Source organism: Equus asinus, chromosome 7 (assembly GCF_041296235.1).
Source record: "Equus asinus isolate D_3611 breed Donkey chromosome 7, EquAss-T2T_v2, whole genome shotgun sequence".
Lineage (NCBI taxonomy): Eukaryota > Metazoa > Chordata > Mammalia > Perissodactyla > Equidae > Equus > Equus asinus.
In genome coordinates this window covers 65,068,479-65,077,310 of record NC_091796.1, presented here as the reverse complement: position 1 = coordinate 65,077,310, position 8,832 = coordinate 65,068,479, and the positions used below count along the sequence as shown (strand labels likewise).

Sequence of the window (8,832 nt, the reverse complement as noted above, 5' to 3'; positions counted from 1 at the left end):
GAGTTCAATCCATTTACATTTAGAGTGATTATTGAAATGTGGGGGCCTAACGCTGCCATTTTATCACTTGTTTTCTGGTTCTCTGGCATTTCCTTTGTGTCTTGTCCCATGGTTTTGGACTACTAATTCAGGTAGGTAGATTTCTATATTGGCTTTCTTCTTATTTGTAATTTGTGTCTTTGTTCTTGTTATTTGTTTAGTGGTTACCAAGTGGTTTGTATAAAATATCTCATAGATGAGATAGTCCATGTTCTGATAGCCTCTTAAAAAATACAGAATTCTTCATGAATTTGTGTGTCATCCTTGCGCAGGGGCCATGCTAATCTTCTCTGTATCATTCTAATTTTAGTATATGTGCCGCCGAAGCGAGCACTGTAATCTCTTTCTTGATGACAGACCAGAAGAGAAACTGTGCAAATCTGGTTAAGAATGGCATCTCCATGGATGACAGGGTTAATTTTCAAGAATAAAACAGTATTAGGTGAGTCTCTCATTTGAAGTGGTTTCCCTCAAATAATTGGGACTACTTTGGAGTTGAAAGTATTAGTAAAATTGTTCTTTTTCCTTTTATGTATGTTTCAAACTCTCATGCAGCTTCTTTCTCGTGAACTTTTTGTTGTGGCCGTATGCAGGTGGCCTGCGTGTAGATGTCAGGAAATCATTAAATAGACACATCTTCAAACACACTCTTGTTAAGCTCCAGCCAGGGGTATTTTGTCCTTTGTATTTGATATCTACAATGGTAGTATTTGATAGTGAGAAATACAATAAGTACCATGAGAAGACATTTATATCAGAAGAGAAAAATCTTTCAGATGGAATTTGGCAGAATTGATTTTTTCTGCCTGACCACTGAAGGGGTCTCTTGCCACTGTTGGTGAGGCTGCAGTGTTTCTAAGAAGTCACCACAAGGTGTTTAGAGGTCACTCAAGCTGCAGCTGTTAAGTCCAGTTTTCAGACTTTCATGCTGTTTAGTTTTATGCACTAAGGACAGGGCTGATTCAGCACTGTAGACTAAACCCCAGGGCCGAGGGGTAAACTGTGTTCTGTCACACTGCCGAAGAATAAAGGGCTGGGTCAGCCCTAGGCTAAGGTCTGCTCCAAGTGTGATGCTTTTGCCATAATAGAAATTTTTCCCAAATTGTCCCATGGAATCTTTTTATCATAGATGTCAATATGTGTACCTCTAAATAAAGGTCAAATAATTTACAAAGTTTGATTTAAATAAAATTTAAAGTACTTTTTCATATATTTTGGATCTTAATCCTTTATTAGTTATGTTTTGTAAATATCTTTCCTCATTCTGGAAACAATTTTTACTTTTTACAGTATCTTTTGATGAGTAGAAGTTTTAAATTAAACTGTAGACTAATTTGTTAATTTTTTTAATCATTTAAGCTTTTGAGGTTTGGTTTTAAGAATTCCTCCCTACTCTCATATATTCTCATATATTTTCAAAAATTCAATGTTTTGTTTTTTACATTTAAGTGTAAAATATATCTAGAACAAACAATATAATATATATGGAACTGATTAGAGGATATGGTATGAGGTAAGGATTGAACTTATTTTTTTTACATGAATGAAGAATTGGCCCTGCACCATTTGATAAACAATCTTCAGGGCTCACTCCATCATATGTAAAATTTCCACACATGTGTGACTCTGTTTCTGACCTCTCTATTCTGTTCCATTTGGTTAGTCTATCTATTCAGACACCAATACCAATACTGTTTGTAATTTCAAAAAAATTACTGTTTATTACAAACAATTATTGTTTATTACAGACTAGAGCTCCATAAGTTAAAGTCTCACAAATATAGTGTTGAGCTCCCCCCAGAGAATTAGCAAAATAATACCTGGAATATTAGGCCATTTTTAGAAAAAGCTAAAAACATCAAAAACAGAACTACTCACTGTTTAGGAATATATGGAAATGTAACAAAGGCATTAATGCATGCATAGAAGCCATCTGCATTCAGAATTTTATTACCTCTGAGAGGTGGAAGGGGTGTGACAAGAGAAGGGCACACAGGGGCTTCCATGGTATTTGTAATGTTTCTTTCTTAAGCTGCTAGGTGGGTACATGGGTTTATTTTATTATTCTTTACATCTTTATGTCTTAAATTTTTCCTAATGTTTTTACAAATAACAATATAAAATGCCTTTACTGCAGTAGTTCTCAGAGCGTTTAATTTGTTAAAGGCCTTGTCTTTATCCACAAAAGGTGGCATTCTGTTAGTATTTCCCAAATTTAATTGACCATGGAAACTTCTTTTCCCAGGAACACCTACTGATGCCTTGGGATTGGTTTGTTTTATGGATCCCAGATTCAGGATATGCACATTAGACCATACTGCTTATAAAGATGAGACATATCCAAGGTCTAGCCTTTTTTTAGTGTGTCATTGAGTTACAAGAAGTGCTTTGAACCCAGCAAGACATAAAGGGAGGTGCTGTGCATGTGGTTTTTACCTTAGCATCTTTCTTCAAGCTTCTGGATATTCCTATGGCTTGAATTTGTTGGGTACCTCCTCCTCCCACCCCACCCTGTGGGAGGCAGTTGAAATATTTGAAATAGAGAAATCAACAGAGCATAATTTGCACCTGGGGAGAGTACAGTTGTAACGTCCTCTTCTTTGTTTCCAAAGTGTAATGCAAAGAGCACACAGTGTAGAGAATATCTGTTATAGGAACAGGGACCACTGAAGGCCTCCATCGATCAAGAGTCGTTGTGGCAGTGAATTTATTTTCACCCCATTAATAGAGCATTTTTATGATGGAGCATCCTTATAAATAACATTGTTATATAGAATATATCTTTTTGTAATAGAAGTCATTGTAATGAGACTCAGTTTTAATAAGTATTTTCTTCATGTCTAAAAATGAGGCTGGGGCTGGCCCAGTGGCATAGTGGTTAAGTTCATGCCTCTGCTTCAGTGGCCCAGGGTTCGCCAGTTTGGATTCCGGGTGCAGACCTGCACACTGCTTATCAAACCAAGCTGTGGCAGCACCCCACATACAAAATAGAGGAAAATTTGCAACAGATGTTAGCTCAAGGCTAATCTTCCTCACCAAAAAAAAAAAAAAAAGCTGATTCCTACCTTTTTGCAATAGGAATGCTTTATTTGGCAGACTTCATATATATACAAAAAAGAATGCATAAATAAAGCAGCTGATTTGACCCGGCAAGCTTCAATTTCAATTCAGTGTACTTTCTTATTTATAAAGTGCAATAAAAAAGTTGGCCTTTAGAAACTGATATTCCCTGGGTGTACAAGAGTGGTAAGGCCTTTTTGTTGTTGTTATTGTTATTATTACTCTTTTAAAAAATGTAGCAAAATTCCAAGAGAAAAATTCAAAATTAGAGGTAATGTAATGTCCGTACGTATATAAAAAAGGGAACAAATGATTTTAAAATGACTTTTTGAAGATTGTGGCCCTAAATGGTGACTGCAGGCCTTGTGCCGTTTAGTATATGTGCTACTATAATCTTGCTTGAGGCTCATAAATCTTGCATTATTTGGAGTAAGTGTAGACACTCCAAATGAATTTAGAGGCAAATGTGAATGTGTTTCGGGCACAGGCTGGGTGGAGAGAATGCTGTGATCACATCTCAAAAAATTCTACTCATCTGGTCTTCTAGTGAATGGATTAGTTCCTCCATTCTTCCAATAGAACATAAGCATATGAAAACTTTGAAGTGTGAGAGGCAATGGCAAAGAAAACAATAAACTGTGCATGTGAGACTGGCTTGATGCGTGGTGATTAAGAGATGAGGACCCCGCGGGTCAGCTCCCCGTAGGTACAAACAGATGTTTGCACTGTTTCACAGCTGCTAAATATGATATAAATCCAAAGAATTTCTCTTGTTTTTATAAAGGAAAAAAATACCCAGACAGCAAATTTTTGGTTATTCAGATACTCTTACCGAATGACATCTGGTTTCTGTACTGCTTATTTAAGCAATCCTTAAAAAAATGTTTGCCAAGGGGAGTAACTCTAAACTCTTAGTCCTTTGCCATACATAATAGTACAGTTTAAGTTACAATGTAGCATACAGAGTTTATTATAAGCAATGCCATTCTTTATTTCTTAACTAGCAACTTTTACTTTTGAGAAAATGGGTTCGATATTATGTAATTAGTTAAGAGAAATCTATGATGAAGTTACATTTAGAATATCTAGGATTCCTATCCAAATGATGGCAAAGAAAATGAATTAATTGCTTCCATGTGCTAAGAATGGTGCTGAGCAAAGTTGAACTCTACAGTTCCCTAAAATAAAATGTTAGCAGTATAGCAAGATGGTATTTTGACTTGAATCAAGGTGAGAAAACATGAAAGGCAGAGAGGAAACAGTGACAGGTTGAAGGTCAAGATGGAAATGAATCTTGATAAAAAGACTTGCCCAAATCTTTAGAAGAGAATCACATCTTTTCCATCTCCGCAACCATTATGCCTTTGAGTTTATATGCAAAAATTAATTCACTCTTTTGCTCAACAGCAAATATGCTTATACTGATTGTTCACCTCAAAGGTGTCTGGGTGTAATGCTCATGTTTATGGGCTTGCTTTCTGGATTTTTTTCTATCTTCACCTTTGTGTCTGACGTTGACCTCCAGGTTCGTTAGAACTTTCATTCAATGAGTCTCCCAGAGCTTAGCACTGAAACAGAAAATGTGATAATTCCCTAACAAATTTGGCAATTAGCAGCATTCCTCCTTTTGGGTTTTACATCATTGTTTGGCCTGATACTGTAATTCCAGTCTGATATTAATAAAGAGTCAGCAGCCTGACAAGTCCCGCTTCGTTGGAGATTCCTCACCCAAACATTTGCTAGGTCTGTATGGTATTCAAAAACTAGTCCGATGGGAGTTGCCCAGAGTGAGGATAATATACTGCATGGACCTTTCTTTGTTTCTTTTAAAAACTGATTTGTTTGTTTTTTGGGTACTGGTCCTTGCCATTATGTGGTACAGGGTCTACCAGAGCTGAATTTGGAGGAGGAGAATTTTTCCTATTGTGTTTTACTTTGTAAAGTTTGGCTGTCACTTCAGGCTTGGCACATGTAATGATCTTGGGTTTCAACATCAAGTCTAATTCATGGTTCATTTACCATTTCTTTTTTAGTCTCTAGCAGGAATGTTGCTTTCCTCTAGCTTCCATGGTGAGATTTACCCTAACTGAGCATCCATCATTTCTGTGTTTACTAACTTTGGGAAACCTCTCGTGTCAAACTTTCTCATATATGCCATCTGTGTATGAAAGTCCCAGGTGGGGGCTCATAAAGAGGTTTCATGAAATTATGGCTGAGGAACCCCATATTCAGGTTGACACTCAACTGTGCACAGCTCCATCCCCCACCCCCAGGCCCCCGGTGCCAAATTCTCCTTATCACTAACAGCTTTCTATTGATGTCAGTGACGCTAAATATGCAAAGGAAACATGAAGCTCTTCATTCCCTGAGAACCAGGATATTTAGGTTGTGCAAATCCCTGAACCCTAAAATGGATTTAATCTGCCCAATTCACATCATAAATATCATGTTGCAAGGACACACATGTGCTGGAACAGATAGGAGATTTCATTTTAACTTTTAAATTTGCAAAATTATGCCCTGTGGGCCATCAGGGTTTCTTGGACACCCCGGTGACTTCATGCCAAGAGGAATTCTTACTCACACTCAGTAAGTTCATGCTCTTTATTGAGAAGGAAGCAGTTTCTTCTCTTATCAAAGATATCACATTTCACTTTCTAGAACTCTATTGGAAATGCTTACCTGTTCTTCCTACTTCCATTTTCTCCAGACTATTCTGAAGAACGGCCAGGTGATCTTTTGCAAGGTCTATTTCTGTTTTATCTCTTTTCTCCCTCCTGACCCTCCCTCTCTCTCTCTCTTCCTTCCTTCCTTCTTGTCTTCCTCCCTCCCAGCTTCCAAATAGCCTATTAATATATATTGATTCCCTCCTGAATCTCATGTAAATATAGAAAAATAACTGAGGCTAGAAGGTTATTTTTAATTAAACATTTTATTTTGAAATAATTGTAGGGCCGGCCCGGCAGCACAGAGGTTAAGTGCGCACTTCCCACTTTGGCGACCCGGGGTTCGCCAGTTTGGATACCGGGTGCGGACATGGCACTGCTTGGCAAGCCATGCTGTGGTAGGTGTCCCGCGTATAAAGTAGAGGAAGATGGGCATGGATGTTAGCTCAGGGCCAGTCTTCCTCAGCAAAAAGAGAAGGATTGGCAGCAGATGTCAGCTCAGGGCTAATATCCCCCCCGCCCCCAAAAAATTGTGGGTTCACATGCAGTTGCCAGAAATAATACAGAGACATCCCCTGTACACTTTTCTCAGTTTCTCCAATGGAAATATCTTGCAAAACTATAGTACAAGATCACAACCAGGATTTGGACATCAATACAGTCAAGGTGCAGAACATTTCCATCATCACACAGATCCCTCATTTTGCCCTTTTGCAGGTGTAACCCACGAGCCCACTGTTCTCCCACTTCAACTCCCTCCTTAACCACTGGCAAAACACTAATTGATTTCCATAATTTTGTCCTGTTGAGAATGTTATATAAATGTAGTCATACATTTATGTAATTTGGGGGGATTAGTTTTTTTTCCACTGAGCATAATTCTCTGGACATTGATCCAAGTGATTTCATGTTCCTTTTTATTGCTGAGTAATATTCCATGGTATGGATGTACCATAGTTTGTCTAACGTTCACCTGGGGAAGGACACGCAGGCTGTTTCCAGCTTTTGGCTGCTATGACTAAAGCTACTATGAACATTCATGTATAGATTTTTGTGTGAACGTAAGTTTTCATTTTTCTGGAATAAATGCCCAAGAGTACATTTGCCAAGTCATATGATAGTTGCATGTTTAGCTTTTTAAGAAACTGCCAAGCTGTTTTCCTGAGTGGGTGCACCATTGTCCGTTCCCTTTGACGATGACATATACGTTATATAGTTTGTCTGCTTTTGGCTTCACCACTGTTTCTTACTTTAGCCATCCTGATGGACGTGGAGTGTTGTCTCCTCATGGTTTTAACTTGCATTTCCCTAATGGCTAGTGAAGTTGAACATCTTTTCATGTGCTTATTTCCATCTGTATACTCTCTTTAATGAAATGTCTGTTAATGTCTTTTGCCCATTTTGTAACTGGATTTTTTTTACTGTTGAGTTTTGAGAGTTCTCTACATTTTCTAGATACTAATCCTTTATTTGATATGTGATTGGAAAACATTTCCTCCCAGTGTGTTGCATGTCTTTGTGCAAATAACTTTGTAGCAGAGCAAAAGTTTTTATTTTTAGTGAAGTCCAATTTATCTACTTTTTTCTTTCATGAATTATGTTTTTAGTGTCAAGTGTAAGAACTCTTTGTCTAGCCCTGTGTTCTGAAGTTTTTTTCCTATTTTCTCCAAAAGTTTTAATGTTTATAAAGTTATAATTTATTTAGTTTATAAGTTCCATACATAACTTTCATTGCAGTCTCCTGCTGTTTACATGTTACGAGTTTGAGTAAACGATACTAACATCACCTCCCTCTACGCCCCGCTCCCCTTCCCCATTTATAATATTACTGACTTAAATATGTCTTCTCGTAAATTTAGAACCACATCAGCCAGTGTTATAATTTTGGCTCTCATCATCAAACATAATTTGTAAAACAAGAGGAAAAGGAAAGTCTATTATATTTACCCATTTTTTTGCTTACTGTGTTCTTTCTTCTTTCTTAATGTTCCAAGTTCCTATTTTTATCATTTACTTTCTGTTTAGAGAACTTTCTTCAGTCCTCGGTTTAGGTTAGGCGTGCTGGCAACAGATTCAGTTTTTTCTTTTATCTGAGAATGTCTTGATTTCTAACACAACAGTAATTGCTCTTGCAAACCACTGGGGTTTGCTAATGGGGACAGTTACTCTTATAGGTGAGTTTCAAGTCTCGGTGACTGAAGAAGCTACTTGCCTACTGCTTAGGACCAGTCACGACTTGCGGTGGCTAAGAAGAATAATCTGTGCTCTTCAGACGGTGTAACGGAGGAGACAGAAGACTGGTACAACCTCACGGCTTCATGCAGCTTCATAATATCTTTGTGACTACTCAAGAATACATTTTAAATGCATACATTTAAATAAATGCATTTTATTTTAATTACTACACATAGAGAAGTATGACAGGGCTATCTACTGGAAAGTGGAGCCCTAGCCCCATCATCCCGCATGAGTTTTTGAGGCTATGCCTTTTAAGATGATTATACTTGATCGCTAATTGAAGACCTTCCTGAACAATCATTGATTTTTATCAATTTCTTTTAAACCCAGGTATTTCTTTCCAATAGATATTAAAGTATGTATACGTATCATTTTGGAAATTGACTTTCTGCAAATATAAACTTTCAAATATAATAGAAAGATAATCAAAAGGAATGGGTAGTAGTACCAGATGCTTTTAAGAATTAACTCACATTTATGATGCTTTGCAGCAGGCATTGTTCCGGTTGCTTTACATACATATCTCATTTAATTTTCAAAAAATCTCTTGGAGGTCACACGGCTATTAAGTGATGGGCGCTGAGTGTACACCCAGGTCTGTGTGAGCTTAAAACACATACAGATTTTTTCTTCCCTGCTCTCTACCATCCTCCAGCATTTTGCCACTTGCCCGCACAAGATGATCTTCTCCATAGCCTGTTTCCTGGTGATTGACTCGCTTCCATGGTTTCTATTGCTACTGCTGGAATGAGGGATCCCAAATGTACAGTCCCAGGGCCAAATTCTAGACCATTCAAAAGGCCTGTGCATGTACCAATGGCTGCTGAAC

At 37.6% G+C, this 8,832-nt stretch overlaps 1 non-coding gene across 1 annotated transcript; it reads right to left on the bottom strand.

Moving 5' to 3' along the window:
* Nucleotides 1-266: 266 nt before the first annotated feature.
* On the bottom strand, nt 267-373 carry LOC123287512 (U6 spliceosomal RNA). Its single transcript, XR_006530835.1, has one exon. It is a non-coding gene; the product is annotated as a U6 spliceosomal RNA (small nuclear RNA).
* Nucleotides 374-8,832: the final 8,459 nt, after the last annotated feature.